At 47.8% G+C, this 25,003-nt stretch overlaps 1 protein-coding gene across 1 annotated transcript in view; it reads right to left on the minus strand.

Annotated features, from left to right (window-relative positions):
• SMOX (spermine oxidase) overlaps nucleotides 1-23,228 on the minus strand; it is a 50,265-nt gene extending 27,037 nt beyond the window's left edge. The window contains exon 1 of the mRNA XM_050321057.1: nucleotides 23,076-23,228. The gene's annotated coding sequence lies outside the window, so the exon portion shown is untranslated. The remainder of the gene's footprint in view (nucleotides 1-23,075) is intronic.
• Between the last annotated feature and the right edge of the window lie 1,775 nt (nucleotides 23,229-25,003).

Below are 25,003 nucleotides of genomic sequence, written 5' to 3' on the forward strand. Positions count from 1 at the left end.
TCTCTATGTGCCATTACCCTTCATTCATCTCCTTCTATTTCCTTCTTAAAAAAATAAAACCCTTTAAAAAAAAATCCCTGAAACCAACCCCTCCCTAAAAAAGAAAATAAATCCTGAGCATAACTGCCATTTCCCAGCAGACAAATCTTTGCAAAAATATGTTTTCTATGATGGGCATCGTTCTACCAACCCAGAATCATGGGTTTCCATTCCTGGCATTTTTACCCTTCAATCCTCTGAGCTCCCCATCCTTTCATCTCTGCTGATCTCAGCTATGGAAAGTTCAGAGGTGTGACAACTTCATGAGGGGTTTTTTCCCTCATTTTGCCAGTAAAACCTTGCAGGTCACAAGGAAGAAGCCAGAGAATGAATGCAGTTCACAACTGCCCTCCTTATTACAACAATGCTCTCTGACCAGGCTATTCTTCTAGGACCCTTCAGAGAAAGGTCACCAAGGCTCCAACTACATAAAAACACAAAACCCAAACAAACAAAAGCATTTCTCAAGGAAATCTGCTATTCTTAGCTCACCCAAATGCTCCCATGGTAGTACTGCTGTAGCTGTGATGATACAAAGATTTGGGCAAGGCAAACGCTCTGAAAACAAGGTTTGTGTGCTTGGAGGATGGGCTGGGGGTTGGCTGGGATTTGGGGGGTTGTTTGGGGTTGTTTTTCTTTTCCATCAGGATTGGTTGATCTTTAAAAAGTGACCTTCCTTCAGACTTCAGGTTGCCTCACACCCGTGAGCCATAGCTGTGAGCTCCTGGCATTCTACAAACCCTTGCATTATTTTGGGTGTCCAGCTTGCATTTGCTGCCCTCAGCCTTTCAAGTGATGGAGAAGAGGAGCAATCCATCCTGCAATCCATCTGACAGTCCCATCGCAGGATGGGCAAGCTGAAAGCTTACAGACCATTTAAAACAGATCTCTAACCTTCCTGAGTGCTCTTACACCGTGTTAAATCAACAGTCTTCCCATTAACAAGTGTAACAGCCAGTCTGGAGGGTGAGAAATGCACCATCAACACAAACAAATTCCCTGCTGACTGCACAGACTGAGCAGCCCCAGCATAAAAAACGCACCAGAATCACTTTATTCCCTCCAGGTTTGGAAATGATGGGAATTAAGCATCATCCTTAATCAGAAAACTAAGCAACAATATTCCATGAGCTTGAAAGGAACTCGGGTAAAACCAACAAGACTCAGCTGAAGGACTAAATGGAAGCACAAGAAATAAACATTCTACTATTTTCTCATTATTTTAAGTGCAGCTATTCAAGATGCTATCAGCACATGACGGGGCATTGCACACACATGTGTTTGTAATGCAGGTTTCTCATCAGAGCCTCAAAGTGTTTACAAACACAGAGTACTTGACACCAAAAGCTTCATTCAATTTAAGCAGAGACAGAGTGAGGCTGAGCAGCCCAGAGCAGAAGCCAGGGGGAAAAAAAAAAAATCACAAGAAGAATAAAATATCTCATTTTTAACAGTGATGCTAATCAGCTGCTGAAATCCTTTTCACTACAGACAGAGAGGATATTGCTTGAAGCTTCGAAATCAGGATCCCAATCTATCTCAGACATTTACACTCCCGTCCTACCAGAAGACAGGGCTGTGGTGCTGGGAATGCTCCTGCCCATTCCACAGATGTGGCCAGGGCAGAGCTGCAAGACAAAATTTTCTGGACTTTGCACCTCAGGGATCTACCACGATGCAGAACTGTCTGTCTGTGAGCCCTTGCATTATCAGCAGGGTGTTGTAGAGATGGAACACGCATGCAGGTGGTTTCCAGAGATTCCTAAGGAATGGAAATTTGCACGCACCATCCAGTCCAGAGCATCTCCTGGGCCTCAGAAAGCAATAAAAAGAAATAATAATAATACCAGCAAACCTTTTCATACAGAGTTTCAAAAGCCTTTTTCCAGTAGATGTAATAATCTCTATTATTTCATCAGCTGCATAAGGAAAAGTGGTTATCTGAAAGCTCTATTAGCTAAACCCATTTGCAAAAGCTCCACAGCAGAAACAGAAAGGTGACTTATTCAGCAGATGGAAAGACACTCCAATTTTTAGGCCATTAACTCATTACACAGCCCAGCACTACTTGTACTGAGCAAGTGCACAGCTGTAATGAGTAACCTTTGCCTAAGTAACTGCAGTAACAGAATTTTCAATTATCATCTCTAATGCACCTTTTTTCCCCGAAGCTGGGGGAGAAGTGCTTGGAAAGATTATTCTAGTTGGAGCAGTTTTATCTCTCATAACACCTTTCCAGGCTGCAGACTCAGGCTGTCCCCTGAGCATAGGTGAGGGCAGAACAGTGATCATATCTCTGAGTAGATACAAAAATGAAGTGGAAGGGATTTGTGGGCTGGCCCCAGCATTGCCTGTCAGTGCCTCCCGACGCTGATTTGCTGTGGTTCTCCACAGCTCCTGGCACAACAAACAGGCATTTTGTAACTTCTCCCTCTTTCCCCCTTTCATCAGCCTTCTCAGACACAAGCACATTAATCCTTAGTGCCTGTTATTTCAAGATGCTCTTTCCAAGCTCTGCAGGCTGTAAACATGTCAAACTGGAAGATATGTCTCTTTTTCCCTTCTCCCTCCTTTTTCATCCAGCGCGCTGCACGTCAAACTCACAGTCCTTTCCAGAGTCACCATTCACACCCTTTCAGGAGAAGGCAGGAGTGTTATTAACTGAACTCAAGTCCTGCACGTCAGGCAGACACCCAGGTGAGCCCATTCTGTTACAAACTGCCTTTGTACAGTGGCTGTGCAAACATCAGCCCAGGCTGCGACTGCGGCGCAACGGGAGCTTTATTGCGTCGGAAGCTGACACACCTCGTTTACTCGACTACCTGGAGAGCTGCAGGAGCAGCATAATGGTCCTCAGCCTCCTACATACATACCAGAGCCCCTCCCAAGCTCATAAACCTGTGTCACTGAGGCACAAGTACCTCTGAGATCAAGGTTACCTCGTGTGACACTTGCACATGCCGGCAGCTGGGCTGAGACTACCTGGAGAGTGGCACTTGATGGGCATCCTCAAACTCAGGCTTTACCCGAGTCAGTATTTTAGTCTGAACAGGTTTGCCAGGTGGATGCAGCACCTGGGACAGTCACTCAGCCCCAGACCAGCTCTGCTGCCCCCTTTTGCAGGCAGCTGCCGGGTGTGGGCAGAGCAGACCTGTTCTGACAGCTCACAGAAACTCAAGTGTTGGTCAGAGGCAGCCCCTGAAAGACCCTACTCCAACCAGGACCATCACCGGCACGGTGTCCTCGAACACGGTGTTTTCCAGTACTTGAAACAAGGAATGCAGATGCAAAACCCCTGCTTTTCCCATCACTGTGACTCCATCCCCTTGCTCCTCATCATCTAATCACGCCTGACCAGAGCGAGGAGCCTCGTGGGTACTGCACAGGGACACCTGAGCCTGGGTGGGCAATTCTCCCTGGCCCTAAGCAGGCTGTGGGTGCAGCACCTCCATCACCTCTGCAGCACCCTCTCCACTGCACCCCACACCATCACCACAGTCCATTTGTCCTGTGTGCCTCCCCTGTCCCCACCAGCCCTGGGGAAGGAGAGACGACCACGCTCACCTTTCTCACCATGGTGGCACAAACAAGCCAGCACTCCTGCTGCCCATGAGCAACTCATTAATCCCTTACATTTCCACGGGCAGCAGCTGAAATGAAGTGGTTTGATATCCAGAGAGCTTCTGGAGTTCATAGGGGTGGCTGTGAGAGACAAACTGAAGTTGGAACTGAAGACAAAAGCTACAATCCACTAAAATAAACCCAGGTAAAAGCCCAAGCCATCAAGTGTGGCTCGAGGCACTGAAAATGCCGATCTCCCATTAGCACCTACCAGCCCCAGTTACAAATTACTGACCCACCCCAATGACTGACACACAGGCTGGATCTGAGATCAAGGAAGGAAAGGCTGTAACAACGCCCCACGTGTACTCCTGGACAGCAGCGTGCCAAAATGCTTCCTGTTCTTCCCATACACCAAACCTGCAGCCTCATGCCCAGAACCTCCTCAGCATCCTGCTTTTTTCAAGGCAGGAGAGAACTTCAGGCTGACTCTGAGCGCTTCTTCCTCAGAATGCGTCACAAAAGAGACAGAGGGAAATACAGCACTAAAAAATATAGTCCAAACTCAGGTCTCCAGCTTTAGAAGTTGACCTTAGCTGGGTTTTTGTTCATTTACCTGAAAGCTTTAAATTCATTTACCCACTCACTTCCTGAAATATAACCTCCTCTCATCTCAGGAGAGACAGAGAGAGAAATGGCCATACTAATTAACTGTCTCCTCTTCCCAAGCTGGGAAGAAGCTGTGCTTCTTCAATACACACACAACAAATAATGGACTCTGTAGATTACTCCACTCATTATTAACGACAAGCAGCCCAAAGTTCCTGGATATTAAAGTTGAGGCCATCAGGCCATTCTGCAGCCTCCCACCACAGCACCACTGTGTGCAGGAAAAAGGCAGGGGGGGGAGACAGAGAACAAACCACAGAACTGCTCAGGTTGGAAAAGAACCTTAGCCATGAAATTTGACATTTTATAATTAAGTCTGAATCGGCAAAGATGGTGGAACAGGTTCCAGGATGAGATCTGCTATCTCAGAGGCACCAGGCACCTCCTTTGCCACTCAATTTTCTGAGCAGCTTATCAGAAGCTGTGTTGCAAGACAAGACATAGATTGTGTCCAAATCCCTGAGTGATTTGGCTAATCAGTCCATGGAGAGAGGGAAACGTGGATGGAACAGCATTTAGGATAATTCAGTCTTCCAGACAAGGAGGGATGGGGAGCAGTGGAACAAGCCACCAGCTCCCACACTCACATCCAGTGGACCCCTGAAACACTTGCCCTATTAAGCCTCCCCTATCCTCCAGAATCACCAAAAATTTACTAACTGTGAAAATCTCAGTGCTTTTGAACGTTTGGAGGAGATTTAAACAGAAAAAAAAATGGGTCACTGGCTGGTGCTTTTGATCAGGAAACCACTGCACATTTTTACCACTGTGATCCAACTTTTTTTAATGCCTGCAAATATCCCTCGAGTCAAATGAACTTGTTCAAAGCTGATTCACACCAAGGCTACTTCTTAAATTGGGTAGTTGTTGACAAGTAGAATATATTTAACAAGCCCCAAGCGTCTTGGCATGCAGTATAAAGACTTCCTATTATGAGCTGGGTGTTGTGGTTTTTTTAATTTTTTTTTTTTTTTTAAAGTGAACATATGGGCAGAGCAGGTTGTCTGCCACGGGGCACTTCCATACCGTGCTTGGCACTGACAGAACTGCACGGATACCCAAAAAAACAAACCGAGGAACGTCACACGCCAAGAACACGGGGGATGAATCACACCATTTAAAACTCGCTGGTAAAATGCACCACATTATGTGTTTTTCCAAATCCTCCTCAGCTGAGGGAAAAGGAAATAAATTAAAATAACTGCGTTCCTCTGGCTGAAGGGTCCGGTGAGAACGTGGCAGGCCCTGCCAGCTCCGATGGGATGGGATGGGATGGGATGGGATGGGATGGGATGGGATGGGATGGGATGGGATGGGATGGGATGGGATGGGATGGGATGGGATGGGATGGGATGGGAGCAGGCCATCTGGAACTACTCTGCACAGGTCCCTCTGGCAGCCTCTGGAGCACCCCTTGGCCAGTGGCTCAGCATCTTGATTTACAGTGAGGGCATAAAATTAAAGACTGGAAGATTTTCTCTACCATCAGACACTCCTGTTGGAGGAGGTCATCGTCCTGACTGACTGATCATTCTGATTCCCAGAGAAACAGGCTGAAAATGAAGTCTGGGCTCTGGAGCTTCTCCTGCCTACACAGCCAGCAGGATCAGAACACTGTAGCACTGTGGTTTGTGTGTCAGAGGCTGCAGTATTTATTACACAGGACACAGCTTATCAGAGCAGCAACAAAAAGCACAGCTTGGGCATGTTCCTTGGACAACAGAGGAGGAAATCCAATAACTCCACTGCTCTGCAAATCCCCTGCAGACAGAACAAGCATGTGCTGTAGCTGGAGCATCAGCACCCCTTGATTTTGGAAGGTTGAAGATATAAAAAGGTCCCACCTACCCAGAAGGCATCCCACAACATCCCTCTGCTGCAGCAGAGAGACAGCTTTCACTGCCAGAACACTCCTCTTCTGCATGGGGAGAAGCTGGAGAGGACAGGGACACCAGAGTGGTGCTCAACCTGCTGCAGTGAATGGGACATTCCCATCTTAACCCCGGGTGTAGAAATGGTTATCTAGCCAAAAACTCTCATGCCACCGGTTTCCAAATCCTGTTGACCACCGGGGATCTACCCACACTGTCAGCTGGCCAGAACCTAAACCAGCACAGCAAGCTCAGGACAAAGGGTTAATAGCTCAGGAACAGAGCTGTTGAACTAACCAGGACAAGCAACAACCAGTCCCAAACTGGCCTGCCTTTCCCCATGTCTTTGCAAGCTTCCAAGGCTCTGGTGGACCTCCTAGTGGGAATCTTCCCCTATTTCCAGCTCCTCAATCACACATAGCATCGGGAAGTATCTGCCACCGCTGAGCTCCTGGTGAAAGCAAAGCTTGGTGTTTCAGAACTGTAAAAGGAAGGAGAGAGAGACAGTAAAATCCAAGGGGAAATGAAGAGGTTATAAACTAAAAAACACTGACATAAAGGATAGAACAATGCTGCAAACAAGTTTCCTGCAGAACTCCTCTTCCAGCTGCCAAAAGGAGCTGTATCCCATCCCTCCTGCACAACTGTGAGATCTTATCTTCTCCACCCTCCTTCCCTCTCCAATTGTTTGGGAAAATTAATTGATAAAAGCAGCCTTAATTAAATAGGAAACATGCCCATGTTTGCACAACTCAGTACACAATCGTGTCTCAGTCAAATAAACACTGGTGCCCAAATTACACTTGGGAATTCGCTGTGGCTTGGGGTTTTAAATTTGTTGCAGCAAGCTTGGGAGCAAAGTTCCAACAGGAGTCCTTTCTTCTCCTCCCATCCTCTGTACTAGGAGGAGACAGGGAATAAATCTACATGCAGAGAGGCTCAGTATTGGTTCCAGCTCAATGTGTACATGAGGATCATTTCAGGACACACCATATGAGACACGCTAGCCCAAAAGCAATTATTTTTTCTCACCACTTCTCAGAACCCAGACCAACCAAACTACCCTGAAATAGCAACACAGCTCTCGAAATAGCATCATTTCTTCTCTTTTTGAAAGCAACACCCACACTCAATCTTTGATTTCAAGCCATCCCCGAGCAGTTACCACTTCTTCACCATTCAAGCCACAGGGAAAATCATTAAATCCAACAGAAACACCATGGGAAGAGAGCCAAAATTAGAAAAGCCAAACACCACACAGATTTACTCCCACAATAACTGGATCGACTTCAGCCTGGAGCAGACCAGACGTGACTCCAGGAAAAATACATCTCTCCAGGTGCAGCTGCGTGGAGGGGACTTCTCCTGGGCTCGTGGTTAAAGGCAAACCACACGTTCCAGCTTTCAGGCAGCAGACACGTAACCAGGGCTGGCCTCAGCACGCTGAGACACACGGCCCCTGCATCCTGCTGTCTGCACAAACACACTCACACAGCAGCCCAGAGCCCAGGGCAGGGGAATTCAGGTTGGGAAGCATGTCCTTTGGATCCTGAGGAAGCCTGGGTTATGGCTGGCAGACCGGCTGGCTGAGGTCTGTACCCACCAGAAGCTTCCCCTGGAGAAGACTTGGAGTTTTGCCCACGGGTTTGCATGCAGCAGCAAGAAATTTTTGTTTTAACACAAAAAGCACTGACCTTCTCCTCACTATACACTGTCTGCATCCAGGTAACCTGGAGATATCCAAAGGAAATTGGTACTGCTATGGAAAACCTTTTATATAGGAATATATCCCTGCTGTAAAGCAACAGAAGCAACTCACCCTGCTGAGTGATTTTCCTCCTGAGTGTGAAATGGAGCAGAGAGCAGAAACAGCTCATGAATCATGAAATCACAGAATAGTCTGGGCTGCAGGGGACCTTTAAAGGTCAAACGAAATCATAGCCAAGGAACAGAAGGGTGGGTGAGGAAGGAGATGAAAACACCACAGTGACACCTTGGGCTTTGTTCCCACCTTGTTGCAAACCTCAAAACAAAGCCCGAGAATGAAATTTTGTCTGGAGATTCCAACAGAAAACCTCCTCCCATGGACTTCTTGTGCTTTGAGGTTACTAAGTGCCTTGCAGCCAAGTGCAGCCTGGAGTGCCATGGGATGCACTCCAATGATGAATTATCACTGCTGCAAGGTGCCTTTCATTTCTCCTGACACACCTGAACTCAAAACATTTCTTCTCTGTGACAGTCAAGACATTTTAATGGAACAAAGGGAAGTTTACTTTGTACTCATCCTCTTCATGGAACTGTGCCTCAAACAGCTTCACAGAATTGAGGTAAAATGTTGCTCAGAAAAATTAAATAGCTCAGGCTGAGGAAGAAAAAAAAAAAAAGACATTTTAGATCTAAGAGATTTTTCACAGAGCAGGAAGACTTGTCATATGGTAAACAGTAGAATCTTGGAACTGGGACACTTGGGATTTATCTCTTCTTCCACAGCCTTCCCATGTGACTGGGGTAAAAGAATGACAACCCTACCCTTAACTTGCTAAAAATTTAGCACAATTTCAACGTGTTCAGGTGGGGGCTCATTTTATTCAGCACACCACACTCGATCCTCCCAGCGCCTCAGCTCCGCCGAGTGCAAAACAGCACGAGCACCTGGCTGTGCCAAAAAAGCAGTCCCATGAATGCCCTCGAATGAAAAGGAATCAGTGTAAGGTATTAGATCCCCACCAGGACTGAGCCATGTGCAAGTCGGATGAGGCAACAAGCCAGTAGATTTCAAATCACTGCTCGCATCCATCCCACAACTACACGCTGAAATCCCTACAGCTAGGCTGGCGTGTTGGCAGGGAAAATTTGTCATTTCTAAATTTAGCAGACACTTCAATCATTGTGTGATGCTTCAAAAGCAATGGAGATGTAAAGTGGAGCTTGCAGGACGACCATTTAAACCGAAATGAGAGCTCCGCTCACTGAGCAAAGGCTTTTCTTAATTCCCTTCCTGTTTGGACAATTTGATCCACTGCTTTTTTTCTCCACTACAACCACAAAGGTCTGTCCTGCAGTGAATGGATAGGCTTTTTTCTGGGATAACTTCCAGGTTAAAGAGAAAGGATTTACACTTGAATGAAACATAGGCACTGTATTTGGAAAATTTGTTTTGAAAACTTGGGAAGGAAGCAAAGCCTCCTTCATTTAAAAAGGGACTCAATTAACATTCTCCAACAAGTCTTCCTATCGAAAGAACAGTACTTGCTGGGGGACATGTGATCTGAAACTTGTTCTCCTCACTCACAATGTCCCTTTCTGAGACACAGGGCACCGCTCTGGGGAGCCACGAGGATCTCCGCGCAGCTTTCCAAAGGCCTGCCTGTCACGGGCAAGGCCTTGACTCCAGGCATCAGATGTTCTGTGACTTAGGCTCAGCAAACTTAAAATAGTGCTTAAAGACCCTAATGAAGACCTACAGTGACACCATCCTACTGTGGATCCCTCTACAAAGACAGCTCATCCTCAGCCAGAGTGGCAGGATGAATCCTCAGCAGGCAATTGTCACTTCTTTGTTTTCCTGAAAATGAGTTTTAAAACCTGTAAAGAAGACACTGATGACCAACCAAGAAGGTGTTCTGCTTTTGATTCCTGCATTTCTGGGTGTGGGTTTGATCTGCAGCAGGCTGCAGCCAGACAGGACCACCCTAAGGGTTATCTTGGCTTTGTGAAACAATCCTGCAAGAGCTGGGCATGCCCACATATTGCCCACGCAGGAGGAGGAAAACAACCTATGCCATCATTTTTTTCCCAGCTAAACTTAAAGGGGGGGGAAAAAAAAGGCTACTGACAATTTAATGTGCACTTTTATTTCTGAATTCCCTTATCAACTGCACATGACAGAGCATTCTTCACCCTTTAATAAGCACAGGTTGAAGTCGAGCCTGACTGGAAGTTGATGACGGATTGAGAATGGGAGTCTGTGTCAATACACAGCAGATTGGGATGGGAGATAAAGGCATTATTAGTGGATATTGCAACAGAAAACATGCAACCATCACCTCATTCAGCACTCTGGGGACTATCTGTAGCAGACCACTCTCCTTCATTCCTTCTGGATGCCTCCAGTTCCAGTGTGACCCAGGTATGTGCAACAGAAGGGAAAAAGTTACCTGCAGCTCCCCCCCATGAGTGCCTCAGTGGGACCACGCAGGGAAAACAAGGACACAGAGCTTGTCCCAGTAATCTGAATGCTGAGATGTGAGCTACCCTTTAGGAAAAAATATGATTTTCCCTGCTGACCACACTTTTAGTTCAGGTACTAAATCAGGTGTGGACAACTATAAAAACTCTTCTGCATTCCATTGATATTCTTTAGATCATCCAAAATAAATTGGTGGTTTTGGAGTCTGTCTAAACAAAAATGGACTAAACACTTGCCCTGAAATCTTCTCCCACCATCCAAAATAAAAGCAATTACAGAGTTTTGTTACCAAATAGGATTTTCCAGGGGAAAGTAAACAAGCTCTAAATGCACAACACAGTGGAACACAATACAAGTACCTCCCTCTTAACCCTTGCTGGTCACAAACACAGATGTCAAGAGAGAAAGCAGCAAAGAATCCTCTAAACATTTCATGCAAATGAACTGCAAGGTACTTTGCACAGCTGGTAAATGAGCTGCTTGGTGATAAACACACTTAGCAGAGTTTACATTTGCTGAAGACACTTAAAGATTAAGAGGCCTGCTCCTGTCTTTCCTGCCAACTACAGGCAGATGCTGGACAGCACAACAAGGTTAAGGTACTTTTTAGGTGAGGTGAAGCAAGAAATAAATGAAAATCTGTAGCTTTTCCCAAAAGCTCACCCAAGATATGGGGCCAGAAGTCGGGCTCAGCTTGAGCCTTGTGTGAAAACCTCCATCCATCCCAAGGCCATCCAACATCTGGACAGGACACAGTTCACACAGTCACTCCCCCACTACCTTGAGCTAAAGATCCCCTTGGCAGATGGATCTTTTCCACCTTGTAGAACTTCCTCCTGAGAATATAACAGGTGGTGAACAACTCATGAAATGTGCTCATATCCACACACCTTTAAATAAAAACACTCATCTACAAAAGTCTGGCTTTGTTTTTTTGTTATGCCTTTGAAAAAGAGTCAATCCACTCCATAAGTTTAAAACTGGGTAACTGCAGTAAGTTCATCTTCTCAGGGAAGAAAGGGGAAAGTATTTAATGATCAAATAGTTTCTCCCCTCCATATATAGAACTGCTCATACCAACCCCTGTCAAAGCTTTCTGATCCTGCCCCTGCACAGCTTCATGTACTGAAAACAAGCTTTAGGACCAGGAACTTGCTGCAAAGTCCTGGTGTCCCACACACACAAAAAGACAGAGGCATATTCTGTGCTGTAACACATTAGATTTAAAACAGGGATGAAGTGATCCTGCATGTTTTATCAAAAGGCCCCTCTGAGAAGGATTTATCCACTAAAAAAACTGTGCTTTTAAAAGTGAAGCTGCCTGGCCAACATGGGCAAAAGTCTGAAAGTGCTGCAACTCTTTTGCTCTGGGACTCAAATATTACTGTAAATTTTGCAGACAATACAGAGCCTCTGCCTCAGGAAGTTGCTGGAACTGAAGTGACGGGGACACGGCCCCGTATTTACACCCCAGCCCCACTGTGCATCTTCTTGTGCCCATTTGTCACCGAGCACATCTTCCCCTCCCTGCTGCAAAGCAGATTAAACTTAATAAACTTATGTAGTTGTGAAGTGTACTGCCTGTTATCCAATTAGACAGCTAACGAGATCTGAGTAGCAGCACGTAGGCACCGGTGACTGTCGGCTGATACCTGGCACGGATTAGACACGTTCCTTATTTTTCCAGCCCTTGCAGAAAAAGGGTTGGGATTGGTTCAAAGGCTGCTCCGAAGACTGGATTCAGGTAATTGTTTAATTCTGTTTGGGACCCACGAGCACATCACGTTTGTTTCCTCTTGATCTCCTGGAGCTGTCACATCGCAACCGTCCCGTTACGAAACTCCCGGTAAATCTGCTGCGACCTGCTCACCTAAACTCCCAGTATGGAACAGGGGCAGATCCCACCACCTTTATGGTCCCTTCCAGCTTCAGAAATACATGGAGCAATAGAGGAAAATGTCCAGAAGTGATAAGGACATTCAGAAATTCACCTTTATTAGCTCTGGCGCTGTTCCACGTGATGTTCCCGTAAGATCCACGCAAGGAAGCGCGGATCAGATGCAACCACCATAAAATGGCTGCATGACAACATCGCTCTCGGAGCATAATTATCAAGGGTTTCTTATGTAACTGGGAGAGCACTGGAAAGCGGGTCCAGCCAGGCACAAGGGCTGTGCAATATTTTCATTGCCAGTGTGGATGACAGACCGGAATGCATGGCCGCAAACCCAGCAGATGATTCAGCTGGGAGGGTTTGCAAACGCCGCTGGTGTACAGATTTCAGTTTCTGAATTATCTTGATGCGCTGGTCTAATAAACGACAAGAGGAAATACCTGAGCAAGGGAAGTCACAGGGACAAATGCAAAGGTGGGGAGCGACTTCCTATTCAGCCACACTCCAGAAAAGACTCTGAGAGGGCCAAGGTAAAATCAGGAGGGTCAACAGTGTCCCACAGCTGCACAAAGGCAAAGCTCAAGGGATGATCCACAGAAAGACTCAGCTATGCCTTGAAAAGTCTTGCCCTCAGGTGCTCACTGCTGTGCTTTTTGTGAAAGCAGACCTGAGAGAATCCTGTGGAGAACAACAAAATTAAAAAACACCAGGTATGAGATTAAGCTGGATCCATTTAAGCCAGACATGTTCCTAAGAGCAGACGAGCCCAGGCAAGCAAGCAGGACGCAGCCTGAGGGGAGTCTCCTCCATCCAAATCCTGCAGGAAAATTCAGGGTTTCACCCTCCTGAGTTTAACCCTCTGGCTTTAATCTTTGTTTAAAAACAAGGTAATGGCCATCGATGGGTATGGAACGAACAAAAGACTGGGGCTCATCAACATAGAAGAAGAGACCAACACCTTCTTTTTAGAATCCCACTTTTCACCCCTCCCAGCTCACTCACTGCACTGAAAAGCTCCACACAGGTCAGTCTCAACACAAATTTTTCACTGTTTTGAAGCAATCCCCTCATTAGCAGATCTTCTAAAGAGTGACCATCCTAGAGACACTTGAATTGTTCTCGCAAATGGGGAGATAAGGATTGGATGGGTGGAACACACAGCTTTAAACTGCCAGAGGGTAGGGTCAGATTGGATACTGGCAGGGGGTTGGAACTGGATCGTCTTTTAAGGTCCCTTCCAACCCAAACCACTCTGTTATTCTGTGACTCTGTGGTTAAAATTTGGTTGGATCACTGAGCTTGAAAGGTAGGAGCCAGTAGACTGGAAAACATGATGGAAGAAAAGGGAATGAGGGAACAGAGTTTGTTAAACTTGGAGAAGAAATGGAAGTTAGTGGGGCATCCAACTTACACCTTCCACTGCCTAACTGGGGGGCTACATGTGACTGGAAAAGGTCCAAAACTTGACCAGAAATGTTCACAAAAAAACTACCTTTGATCCTGGCCCTGTCTGGAGCAGGAGGTCAGGCAAGGAAGCTCCAGATGTCCTATTCCACCTCAGTTACTCTTCAGTTCTAAGAAATCTTTATCAAGGAACACTGAACAAGGGAATTTGCCCAGTAGTCTACATCACTCTACACCTGTTCAGTGCTAACAAGTACTTTAGACTCAAAAGCTGTCAATAAAATGCCTTCCACATGACTAAACGTCCCAGTATCTGAAACTGGGGGAGAAAAAAGAGTAAGGAATTAAACACTAAGAGCTTTCACTGCCACTGGAAACAGAACAAGAGAGACTGGAGACTCACGTTATGCAAGCTGTATTGATGAAGCTCTGGAGAAAACTGTGAGGAATTCAAAGAAGATACACAGTGATAGTTCAACAAACAACAAAATCCAGACTGCTCCTCCCTACCTGCTCTTCCCACCGCAATAAACACCGAGCTGGTGCCAAGAGACGTTTCAGACCTGTCCAGACCAGCCTTCTTTTTTGGTGAGAGCTTCCTCAGCTGTCTCAGGACAAAGGCTCCCTGTGTGCAGACACACCTTTCACACAAACTTCCTATTCTCTCCCACTGAAAGGTATAAGAGGTGTTAATAGATCCAGAGAAAATGCCTGGAACAATATATACAGACAAGTTTTTCCTTCTCCCTCCCCCCGCCAATAAAGTGAAGCAGTTTACCTTAGTAAATAATGTTTCTAGTGCTTATCTGCTGCATTTTCTGTCACGTTTTATGTTTGAGTGCTACCTCTCCTCTCAGAATAATCTTCACATCCACGCTTTACCAGCTTTAGAAATGCATGAATAACCGAGTCCTTCACGGAAACAAAGATACAGGAGGTACAAAGTCAGATGCAGGGAGTGTAACCACTGCAGGGAGGGAGGAGGGAAGGTCACTCCGGAGCTCCAGCTGGGAGGTCAGAGCAGGAAAGCACACCACCTCATCTGCAATCAAGCTAATCATGGGCAAAGCCTTGGCCCGAGCAGCTGGTGAGGACCTTTTCTTCTTACAACAGGGAAGAACTACTCTGGAACAGTCAGAAATCCATAATGCATGCCTGTGGAAAAGCACTTGAGTAAGAAGAGCATGTGCCCTGTTTTTATAATGGGTAGAAAGAAGAAGCCATAAGGAAACCTTTCATGGCAAAACACTTTATGTGTGCTCTGTCCAAAAATAAAATAAAACGCATCCATCATACCCCAAGGTCCACATGAGAGCTACAAAGTGGTGTTTGCTGGCTCGGTACAGGCAGGTCCAGGCAAGTTTTGGACCCTGAAGCTCAAGAAAGACACGACCCAGAGACTCCCAAAGGCTGCTGCAGAGGATGGAACAGCTCGCTCTGTACAGTAACAAAAGGGCAAGAGGGCAGCAATCCCCAACTGCAGCACAAGAAATCAAAGTCAGAAACTAGGAAAATCTTGGTAATGGCAAGAACAATGAAGGACTTTCAAGGATCACCCCGGGAGGACGGGGAAAGTCCATCACTGGAGGCTTTTAACAACTGTGTTGGACAAACATCTGCTGGGAAAGTTTAGATAGATCTGACCCAGTCTTGGGGCAGGAGGTCAGATTAGACAACTTAAGGTCCCTTCCAGCCCTGCTGCTCTTTGCTTGTAACAGAAACGTGACAGCAGAACATGTGAGCAGCAGCCCCAGAGCACAGGACCTTCCCTGATATTTCCATCACACACTGGAGAAATTCTGTAAGATCCCACGTGCAGCAGCTGCCCATTCCCACACGGTACCTGCTTCCTCCGTTCCTGCAGGAGTAACACAGGGATAACACAGAGCTGGACTCACAGAACAGGCATGGGAACAGGAGCTCCCCAGCACAGCCTTCGCAAGGAGACAGCCCCTCTCCCACCCCACAGCATGGATACAGTTCTTAACAGGAGCACATCCACATTTTTCTTACCATTTGCCTCCTTCCCATCTCACCCTGCAGTCAGAGCAGCTCTCTTTTATTTTTTTCTACTTTAGGCCTCTCTTCTGTTTCTCCCTGGACTATTTTCATTTCAGCCCTGGATCCCACCCCAAGGGAACCTGGACACAAAAAGATAAGCGACCCAGTGCTTCACTCCAAAGCCCACAGTCACATTCAGCCCTTTGCCAAGTCCTCCTCAAAGCCCAAACAGAGGCACCACTGGAGCACTGGAGTGATGGTGTGAGCTCCCCACGACTAGAAGGGGGCATTCAATTCAGTCTGGAGGACTCTGTGCCCCTGCAAGCATTTAATGAGCAGCACAAACTGTTCTGTGGGATCAGAACACCCAAACAGCAGGGTGTAAACTGCAACCTCCAAAGCACCAACCTTTACCTCAGGGCTAAACCTTGGCCTATCAAAGGGGTTTTTAGTCATTTTTGCTTCCTCACGTGCCTCCCTGGTCTCCCCCCAGACTCCTCCTGGCTTATTCTTGCACATCCAAAGTCGATCTCCAAGCTCTCAGTTGCATCTGCGCATGGAAGAACACAATGAGGAAGGTGACAGAAGTGGTCACAGGGAGAAGTACCCACATGTGTGTGTTTGGGAGCACATCCCAGCACATCTGAGGGCACAGTTATGCAATTCCAGAAACCTTAGACTCAAGTTTGCACCGTCCTTAAGGGCAGCCCTGTCTGCCCGTGTGGTGCTGACAGCAGCAGTCACGGGACAGGCCAAGGATTGGATCCAGCTGAAAAATAACCCCATAAAAATAAGTAACAATCCACTGCCAGGTGTGTGGGCTCCCTGACCAAGACCTGTCACCCACGGTCCCACCAGGACTTGCACAGGAATGGGGTGAACCCTTTTACTAGAAGTAGAGTCTCAAAATTGTGTAAGTCGCCTGTGAGTCTGTGCCCTTCCAGGGCTGGAAAACAGTTATGCAAGAGAGGAAACGAGCAGTTGGAGACAGGACAGCTCAGAGAAAACATCTCCAGTGCAGTTCCACTCCTGGAACCAGGGGCTTGCACAACAACGCTCCCTGCAGCTTCCCAGGCTGTCCCAAGGGATCTGTGAGCTTCAGGAGTTCAACCACAGGATTACCAGACACGTCCTCCTGGCAGAGTCCTCTGGGATCGCAGCGGTGGCTGATTCCACAAAAGAAAATCCTGTTAGAAGAAGATTGGAGATCAAAGCAGGAGGTTACACCTACATCCTGGAACATGCATGCCCATGGGAGAGGAGAATTTTTAATTCAGCTTCAGACTAAGTGCCCAGCCAACAGAAACATCGGTTCAGAACACTTGAGCATTACACCTGCATGAGGTCTTTGGGAGAAAATCCATTCCCCACCTGCCCTGAAAAATGAATTAAGGTGAACTGACTCTTAGAAAAAGAAAGAAACTCCTCCTTTCCTATAAATTCCCAGCTTAAGGATAGGCCAGGACTACCTGCTTCCTTTAGCACAAGGCATTTTTTGGATATGCCAGCTACAAGGGAGCTTGAGCAGGTGCTTCACAAAAGAAATGATTCAAACCAACATGCCTTCCTTTTTTTTTCCCTCTCGTCCTCAAAGTGTGCAAACATCATTATATTCCGTCCAATATTTCAGTCATTCCAAGCATGCCAGCAAAGCCTACGCTGTTCCACGCCACTCAGCTCAATCTAGAGGACACACTTGAGAAAAACCTGGCTTTATGCAGAATAATGAATGAAGAAATGAATAACTAAGTATCCATTCTTCACAAATTATCTACATCCACTTAGTTCTCTACTTCGTCAGCCAGGAAAACAAATATTTTCCTATTTCTTAAAAGGTAGTTCCTGCCTTTGAACTCAGTAGATAGACACACACATGATGAAAAAGTGGAATTAAATGAACTTTTCAAGCCATTATAAAGACTTTGCAGCCCTTTAAAGACCTATTGCATAAAAGAAATGCATGTGACCAAAGCAAAAAATTCCCCAGAAGCTGAAATTGCCTGTGTTTACGTCACTGCAGCTCTCTGGGCTCCCCACAGCTGAGACTCTCCTCTCTCACTGCAACCTCCATTCTGCCCCTGATCCGCTCCGTGGCCTCCAGTTCTCCCTCCTGGAAGTGGGATAAACACGGTCTCAGAGCATGATGTGAAAAACCACTCCAAAGAGGGAACAGGCAACAACCAAAGCCCTGTGTAAATCTCTACCCCAGGGCTGCGAAATGTGTTTCCCTTAGGCCCAGCAAGCTCCCAGCCACCATCATTTTGAGTTCTCCCAGAGCACTAACAATAGCTGCCTTGTTTAGGGTTTTAACTGATCCTTGTAGGATGGGCTGGTAGCAGAGAACTACCCGGGAACAGCTCAGGGATCAAACTCCAGCACGAAGAGCAAGGAGGGGCTTTTTGACCCTTCTTGCATTACATTCCTGTTGATGAGCTCATCTCACTACCTTCGGAGCAAGCCAGGCCTTCCCTGGCACCAAACCCCTCCCTGCTGTGCCTCACACCTTCCCTTACATCCCAGCCTTGCAGCCTCATGGCCCCGGCCCCAAAATGTCTCAAAACAAAAACTCCAATCGCCACAAAAAAGGAAAAAAAAAACCACCCACACTAAAATTGCACGTAAACCCAAGGAGATGATTAAAATTCACCAAACACCACCACTGCTTAAAAATCTACTGCATTTAAGGATTTCCACAGGAAAAGGTCACCAGTATATAGAGCCCATCTTCCAAAGCAAATGTCCTTGTCAAAGTGCTGTCAGGTTCAGATGGCAAATACGTTGTTATAAAAACCCTGTGTGGTGTGTTATCCACAGCTCAGGGCTGCTGGTTCAATCCCAGGATGGTTTGGGTTGGAAGGACCTTAAAGACTATCTTGTTCAAACCCCTTGCCACGGGCAGGGACACCTTCCACTAGCCCAGCTTGCTGCTCTAAGCCTCATCCAACCTGGTCTTGGACACTTCCAGTGATGGGGCAGCCACAGCTTTGCTGGGCAACCTGTGCCAGGACATCACTACCCTCTGAATAAAGAACTTCTTCCCAATATCCAATCTAAATGTTCCCTCTGTCAGTGTGAAGCCATTCCCCCTTGTCCTGTTGCTCCAAGCTCCCTCTCCAGCTCTCATGGAGTCCTTTAAAGCACTTAAGTCCCACTTAAGGGAGATGCTGGAAGGTGTCCCCAGAGCCTTTCCTTCTGCAGTCTGAACACCTCCAGCTCTCTCAGACACTCACCTACAGTCCAACCCCTGTCCCGGGGTCCCTCAGGGTGCTGGCTCTAATATGCAGAGCCTTTTTTTCCTGTGCAATAAATAAAGAACACACTGTGTATTCTGGCGATGCAATGGGCACCACATCTGGTCAGATGAAGGGAAGGACAGTGCCATGAATTCCCTAAGGAGCACACATCCTGCACAGCAATCCCACTGCAATACTGACTGATGGTCTCCTATTTAACAAAAGTCAGTTGTACGTGGTCAACTTTAACCTCAACAGGCTTTGTTACAGGTTTGAACGTCCTTTCATAAGGTACAGGGAGGAGCTGAACCTCACAGGACTCCCCATAATATGTTTGTAATTGTCCACAGACACAGAAACAGGACCTCAAAATAAGGTTCTTGAGTGGCCACTCTCCAGAATGGAGCCACCTCCCGCCCCGTGGAAGAGCTGCACCACATCCCTGAGCTCTTCAGGTGCCACCCATGCACGAGGTGGTAACTGGAGCAGCCACCGAGTCTTATTTTCCAAGCAGCTCACATTCCCACCCGTGGCATTTCTGGAATCTTTCCTCAAAATACAAAGAAACCACTGAAATATTAGATTATAAAATATATATATATATATAAATATATATATAAAGCAGAGATTTGAGGCCAATTTCCATGGTGACTCCCTATAAACTCCAGTGCACACACCCACGGACCCTCCATGAGGAGCATGGAAAGCCTGGACACAGCAAAGCCAACACATCCACAGAGCCGTTGGGAATGGGACACAGCATCAGGGTGGCTGGAAATTGTCATGTTCCCTCAACAGGAAGACAACAAGGACAGTAACATGGCCTAGAAAAACCACAAAGGTAGTTTTGAGATGCCGTTTGTTAAATCATTCGCTTCTCAGGAGTCTGTAATGAGACGAATTGGTTGCATTTGGGGTTTTTTATGGCAGTGCTTCTATTCCCCATTCCCCTGGTGGGTTACCATCCCTCTCCCACATTACTGCTGTGCTACTGATTATTTTTTGCACCCAAGCAGAGCAGGACAGATCCTTAAGCCAACATTCTTAAGCCAGAGGTTTAGACTCCCTCTTGAGAAGGGAGAGTTCAAATCCATTCTTCACCCACATCAGTTTCAAGAGGCAATCTTTATATCCCTTTATTATTTATCCCTCTGACATTATGTTTTAGCTCAACAACAGAGCTCAAAAAAATCAGTTATTTAATTTCCATAGACTTGACTTCATTAACTTCTGGAGAGGACTAATGTTTGTGGCCACTGGGAAAGGGTATTTCTACATTTTTCCATTTTCTGGTCTGTTAATTACAATTACTGAGAGAGAAGGAGACAGCGGTGAGACTTGTGAAACACAGCAGGCTGTGCTTTAACATTTGTAAAAGGAACAGAGAAAATAATTTCTCTCTCTTTTTTTGTATAACCCAATCACACAAAGTAAATCCACATACTTCAGAAGTCAGCATCACCCTTCTCCTTAGGAGCTCATTTGGGCCAGCAGGAATTTAGCTGGAGAACCTCAGATTTGATTAGAAGGGATTACTTTTCTGTGGGGATGACAGGAGCAGAAAATACAAAGTGATGTAAGTGGCACTGAGAGACGGGCGGATACACTTTGGAGGCAGGCAGCAGGAGGCAGGAATACTCCTCCAGCCTTCTGAGGCAAGAGACAGGCAGGAATCCGATAGCTTTTGAGGGATGGAAGATGGTGAAAAACCCAAATTGCACTACTTGGCAAAGGTGGAGGCCAGTAAAAGCACCATCACACCTCATAGAGCAAAGGATGCTGTGGGGAGCCCATAAATTGCTGAGTCCCCTGTTTGTGAGGAACGCTAACAATTTGACTGAGCTTTACAAACTCCACCTCAACTCCTTCAAACCCACCAAGGCAACTGAGACCCCTCCATCCCGTGTTTCAGAGGCACCACAGCTGACTTGTGACAGACAGCACGTTTTGGTGGGAGAGACGCAACAGGAGAAAGCCCTTTCAGCACAAACCAGAGAGGGACACCCAGGAGTGCTTTCATCAGCAACAGAGACGAGGACATGGGATCCCAGGACACGTGCAGTGCGTTTGTGGGGTTCCAGCCACACACCCCAGCATTCCAGGGAAGCGTGGCACAAAGCTCTGCAGCTCCAGAGCTGCTGCTCCGTGGAGCCAAAGGATAGAGAAGGGAAAACAACCACAGCTAACAACATCAGCCAGCATTTTCAGGGCTTAAAGCCCCAGAGCTCTGTGCCTACTCCCATGCACAGCTCAGCCAAAATACCAGCTGGATGCTCCTCCAAACCCAGAGATGCCCAGGTAAACATTTGAGCAACTACACAATGATTTGGAAGCAGGCACTGAGTCAGACCCAAGACCTTTGGATCTTTGCCAGCTCAGTAGTCATCCAAAACTGCTTCCTAGTCCGGCTACCCACTCCACAACAGCAGCACGAGGGAAAGGCAGCCCTGGCTTTTTTTAGAGGCACAGCCAGCTGAAACCACGGAGCCTGCTACTCCCTAAAAAACACGGTACATCTGTTCCACAGCAGTGCCATAAAAGATTAGTAAGTGCTGGGCTAACAATCTGGAAAGGGAAAAGGACCTAGGAGAGCAAAATGTTATCACTAAGTCAATAAAACAACATCTGTAAAGGACTGAGAACATAACAGCGTTCTTGCACAACACGCAGAAATGCTCCTGGGCTGATTTCTTGTTCTCCACTAAACCTGTCTGGTAACTCTGGGAATAGGGCTGCGTCGTACAGGCTACGGGAAAAGTGGATCAACAGGGTGAGCTAAGGACAGAGCTCCGGGCTCGACTCTGTTTGTGCAGGATCTCGGAGTGGATGCACGTTAGCTGATACATATGGTTTCACTTTTACATAAAGCTTGTGTTTACATCTGATATACGAGCAATTACAGCTGTCCCCGGCACCGGGTTTGAGGCAGAGTGTCTACACACCACACAGAGCTCTTTTTGGGGTGATCAGAACAAGGCTCTGCGTCTCGGGGTGAGGACGTAAATTGCTGAAACGCTTTGTTTTGAGGTCAGGTTCGGTAACTGACAATTGGCTCTGTGCATTTCACCACCGCGAGTCCGGGGCTAATCCCTCGCCTATCCCAGCGAGCAATTCCGAAGAAGTCAATGGATTTGACTGAAAACGCCAGACCGGTGCGAACTGCCAAGCCCCCGGTATTTGTAACAGCTTTGTGTAAACAAGAAACACCGAGCGAGTCTTCACAGCTCGTCATTTACATCCCGACCACGGTGACTTCCCCACTTAACCTTTCCTCCTCATGTCATCGCCTGGAATGCCAAGGCGGGGAATGCGGAGGCGAGCATCGCGTGCGGGAGATACGCTGACATCAACACACAGAGGGGGGAAAAGAGACCCAAAGCATCCCAAAATCCCGACACGACCATGGGCTTTTCTGCCCTTAGTCAAAACAGCGATCCTTTCTCCCACCCTCCCCAAAAAAGAGGGGTAGGGATGACACCGCAGCCTCCTGCTCTGCACCTGAGCTGGGGTGTCGAGGGGCTGAGGAACGAGGGGTGGGCACGTTCCTGGGGTGTTTTGGGGTGTATGGGGTGGGGTAGAGGGAATGACCTCTCAGGGTGCTGTTTGGGATGGGACAGAGGGAATGACCTCTCAGGGTGCTGTGTGGGATGGGGCACAGGGAATGACCTCTCAGGGTGCTGTGTGGGATGGGGCAGAGGGAGTGACCTCTCAGGGTGCTGTGTGGGATGGGGCAGAGGGAATGACCTCTCAGGGTGCTGTGTGGGATGGGACAGAGGGAATGACCTCTCAGGGTGCTGTGTGGGATGGGGCACAGGGAGTGACCTCTCAGGGTTCAATGTGGGACAGGGCACTGGGCTGGACCGTCAGGGTGGTGTGCGGGATGGGGCACAGGGAACGGCCCCTCGGGCAGGTGTGTAGGACAGGGCACGGGGATGGACCTTGGAGTGGTTTGGGCAGGCGGGTGTGCGGGATGGGGCGCAGGGAACGGCCCCTGGAGTGGTTCGGGCAGGTGGGTGCGGGGAACGGGTCCCGGGCCCGTCCCCTCAGACAAAGCTCCCCGCCCTCTCCCCGCCCCCTCGGGCGCTCCGTGCGGGGCCAGAGCCGGGCAGCCCCCGCCGAGGCGGCACCGGCCCTCCCTCCGCAGGTGCCGCCGAGGGGACGGACCCCTCGGCGAGGGGACCCGGGGCCGCCGCCGCCCCCCGCCCGGCTCGTACCTCTCTGTGCGGTGCCGGAGGGGACTGTCGGGGTCTGGGCGCCCGCCCGGCTCTCGCCTCGCTGCCCTCCCGCGGCTGAGCGGCTCCCGGCGCTGCTGAGCGGCGGCTGCGGGCACTGCGGGGCCAGAACCAGCGCCGGCCTGTTTTCCAGCCGCCTCCCCTGCGGCCCGCCCTGGCTCCGCCTCGAGCGGCCTCCGCCCCCGCCTCCTCCTCCGCCGCTTCCCCCTCCTCCTTCGCCGCTTCCTCCTCCTCCTCCTCCTCCCCGCCCGGCAGCCTGGGCGGCTCGGACGCGAAACTTCAAGGTTAAGGGCACCTATTCGATGAAACAAGCGCGTTAAACGCGGTTTTCTTCCTGAACGTGAAAGGGTCTTTTTCGCCGTTCGCCGCTGCGCTCCGAGGCTGCCGTGGATGCCCCCGCTCCGAGGCGTTCTGCGGAGCGCAGAACGGACCCGGCGTGGAAAAGCACTTAATTCAATGTGCAGTTTTTTTCCTACTCCTGTCCAGACAATGAAATTAATCTCGTCGGGGCCCATCGCACAACTACAGCCCAGCCCACCGGGGACCAGAAGACCACAGCCCACCACAACCCTCTCCGAGCGCCGTCAGGTTTTTCTTATCTCCCGGCGTCCGTTTTCCCCTTCTGCCACTCAGTCCTATCAGTGTTTATGCAGTTGCACGAGGCAGTGTGATAGAGCGAAGAAAAATGCTATAGAAAATCAAAAATAGGCGTAGCTTTGAGCTTTTTTTTTTTCCAGCCTGAAGACCTCTAAAATCCGCCGGAGGATTATGTCCCTCTTGCAGGGCAAGCCTCAGAACAAGGGACGCCTCAGCCGCAGTCCATTGCAGAGACCCGGTGTTAATAAACCCCCCGGGATAATAAACCTCTCCCTTTTCCTTCAGAGGTAGGGATGGCAATGGGGGCTCCAGCACTACCCCACAGTGGCCCTCAGGCAGACCACACAGCTGATACAATGCATATAGGATACATATAATATAGATAGTATATATATATAGTGTATATCTATAGTATATATATGGACTATAATACATAGAGTATATAGAGTTTGTATATGTACATACAACTCTATATACTACATAGATACTATAATGCATATAAACATATAATACATAATGTATACATAATGTGTATATATGTATACATGATAAATACATGTACTCAATATGCTATAATACATACAGTGTAAATATATATACACTATATGTATAATATGTACTATATATATAATACATGGTATATATTGGATGCACCATCCCTGGAAGTGTTCAAGACCCGGTTGGACAGGGCTCTGAGCAACCTGGTCTCGTGGAAGGTAACCCTGCCCATGGCAGGGGGTTGGAATTAAGATCCCTTCCAACTCAAATCATTCTGTCATTCTAAATATGATATATAAACGTTTAAATAGAGGCACAGAGCCTCTGCCATGGAGACTTCTCCCAAATGGAGGGGAAAGCCAAAATAATCCAATTCCATTGTCACTAGTGGGGAGACAGCATCCAGAGCCCTAAAGCAGAGGAAGGACATCTCTGCTCACTCTGAATTTGATGCCTTCGGTGCAGCTATAGGGTAAAAGTCTCCTCTCCAAGTAGCAGCCCTGTAAACAGCATGTTTTATTAAGTTATATCTTCTTTGAGAAAAAAAAAATAATTTGTTACCAGAATTGAGCAATGTGTAACACCCAGGATGAGGGTTCATCACAGAGCTGGAACACTCAGACACCCTGCGGCCTTCCCATTAAACACTGGCTGAAATTGCTTTTGGATGCCTGGAGAGAAAGTCTGGAGGAAAGAGTGCACCTTGGATAGAAATCAGTCGTGTCTGCAAACTGCCTTCAAGCATTTTAAGGCTTTATAAAACACAGCCAGCTGCCTGCCAGAGGTTTGCACCTGCACGGCTGGGCTGAGGTTGC

This window comes from Myiozetetes cayanensis, unplaced genomic scaffold, assembly GCF_022539395.1.
Source record: "Myiozetetes cayanensis isolate MyiCay16 unplaced genomic scaffold, myiCay2020 scf26, whole genome shotgun sequence".
NCBI lineage: Eukaryota > Metazoa > Chordata > Aves > Passeriformes > Tyrannidae > Myiozetetes > Myiozetetes cayanensis.